Below are 2,798 nucleotides of genomic sequence, written 5' to 3' on the forward strand. Positions count from 1 at the left end.
CCCAAATTTACAAAAGCCGTCCAGGTTTCTGATTTGATCCCAGAATGTCCCGGTTTCCCTTAGGGCGTCCCTATTTTCATCAGAGAAATGCTGGAGGGTATGGAGTTATGTCACCCCCAAGCCAAGGAGATAAGATACAGTGGTATCTTGGGTTAAGAACTTAATTCATTCTGGAGGTCCGTTCTTAACCTGAAACTCTTCTTAACCTGAGGTACCACTTTAGCTAATGGGGCCTCCTGCTGCTGCTGCGCCACCAGCACGCGATTTCTGTTCTCATCCTGAAGCAAAGTTCTTAACCGAATTTCTATTTCTGGGTTAGCGGAGTCTGTAACCTGAAGCGTCTGTAACCTGAAGCATCTGTAACCCGAGGTACCACTGTACAACCTTTAGAAGACATCTGAAGGCAGCCTTGTATGCGGAAGTTGGTTTTTTTAAAAAAGTTTAATGTTATATTGTTTTTTTTTAATATATGTTGGAAGTTGCCCAGAGTGGCTGGGGCAACCCATATATATATATAAATACAGCAGCAGCAGCAGCAGCAGCAGCAACAACAACAAGGGAATAAGGCATCCCTATTTTCATTGGAGGAATGTTGGAGGGTATGTCCATGTGCACTACCATTGAGATTTGGCACTGCATGGCAAGCATCACGTGCTATAGTGTTTATTTATTGCATATCTAACCATTTCACATTCCTCCAAGAAGCTCCAACAGCACACATGGTCCTTATACCTTCCCCATCACAAGGCAAGTGACTAACTCAAGGTGGGCTCCATGGCTGGATGGGGATTTGAATCTGGGTCTCCCCAGCCATAGACTGACACTCTAACCACTACAATATACTGGCTCCCAACGAAGCTCTAGAGCAGGGGTCAGCGAGGTTTACCTGGCCTGGGCTGGTTCACTCCAGCGGAGAGCCCTCCGTGGACCGGATTGCGCGTGCATGTGTGCCCGATTTCCAGCATCTGCACCTGTGCAGATGGGATTTTCAGCACCGTGGAAGCGAGTCCCACACTGCACTGTGCGGGTTTAGCGCAGCGTGCGGGGACTTGCCGAGCAAGCGGTTCGGTTCAGGGGCAGCTCGTGGGCTGGTAAAACAACCCCTGTGGGCCTCTTGTGGCCCATGGGCCTTAGGTTGCCAACTCCTGCTCTAGAGCAATGTTTCCCAAACTTGGGTTTCCACCTGTTTTTGGACTACAACTCCCTAGCTAGCAAGGCCAGTGGTCAAGGATGATGGGAACTGTAGTCCAAAACCAACAACAACTAGCGATCCAGATTTGAGAAACTGCTCTAGAACTTGTCTGTAGAAACAGATGTCGAAGGGGGCGGTAATCTTATCTTAACATACCTGTTCTACAAGCAATGAATGAAAGCTCTGTGATGCACTGGAGAGATTCTTCAGGAGAACTCTTCAGTCTTAAAAGAAAATCAATGTTGCCACTAACGCCTTAACTACATTCAGTTGGCAATAAGCCCCACTGATTTCAAGGAGAGTGTTGGATAAACATGCATAGCATTGCAGCCTTAAGACTCATTTCCCTTTTTGGAATTTCAGCCTGTCAATCCAATGAATTATGACCTTTTAGATTTGACAGCTGTGGTTTGTTTTTGTTTTTTTTGGTTAAGGCTCACAACTGGGAGTGCAATTCTGGAAATGAGAAGCTGAACATAACTTTAAAGGCAGACATATAATGCTGCCTTGGTAAGTTGCCCCATCACTCTCTTCCAGCTCCTACAGAGCTGTGAACTGATCTTAAATCCCCACAAAGTAAACACAATTACACCACTCATTTCATCAGCTTTGTGTCCCAGAAAGCACACATTTCCACCTAAGCGGAGTTCTCCTGGGAAGAAAGGAAACATCAGTTACAAATGTGAAGAAGTTAAGTAGAAGAAAGGGAGCAAAAATAAATGCATCTTGTCCCTTTTGTGTCTCCATAGGAAGATATTCCTCTCCATCTGCTAATGAGATTTATTACTTATATTTCTGACATGGCTTCTGTGTTAAGAGCTGCATGTCAGACAAATCCAACAGGTATAGATTGGCAATGTAGTGCTAGGAAAAAATTCCCCTGTTGAATTTATACCCAGCATGGAGTTGTTGAAACGGACAGGTGTTCACTGCTGTGGGTGGGGGTGGGGAATGCAGCCTTATTGTGACTCCAGAATATGATGTTATTGGAGCACCATCCCAGCCAAAGCCACATAGACAATATTTTATGCAATTAGTCTGACCAGCTTTAAAGGTCATATTTTCAGTGCAATGTTATGCATCCTTTTCACTTTTTAATATATAATTTATTATCAGCATAAACGCTTTTGAGTCAATGAAGTGAACGATAGAAATATTATGGATAAAATGGAGAGAGACATAAAATTTGGATGATGAAGTAACATGTAGTTGAAAAGATTTATAATAGGACCCATGGAAGGGAAGGTGGGAAGTCTAGAGATCTGGAGAAATCTCTAAATATGGATATGTATTTTGTACTGTTATAACTTTGTATTTGTAAAATCAAATATAAATTATTCAAAAAAAGAGAGAAGGATCGAACTCTCCAGTGCCATTTTGTGTCAGTGTCATAATACATTTAAAATACTTAAAAAAAACACTAGTGTAGCTGAGCCCAGAGTTGTCATATGCATTATGTGGTTGGAGGAAAGAGAGAGGGGAGAGAAAGGGGGGGGGGAATAATGATAATTTATTCTATTGCTTAGTGTTTTTGCAGGGGTATTGTGTCAGTATCATGTGGGTAGGTCCTTTATTTATATAGTTATTTATTTTTGCTAGCATTGTG

Source organism: Podarcis gaigeae (genome assembly GCF_964106915.1).
Source record: "Podarcis gaigeae genome assembly, chromosome: 2".
Classification (NCBI taxonomy): domain Eukaryota; kingdom Metazoa; phylum Chordata; class Lepidosauria; order Squamata; family Lacertidae; genus Podarcis; species Podarcis gaigeae.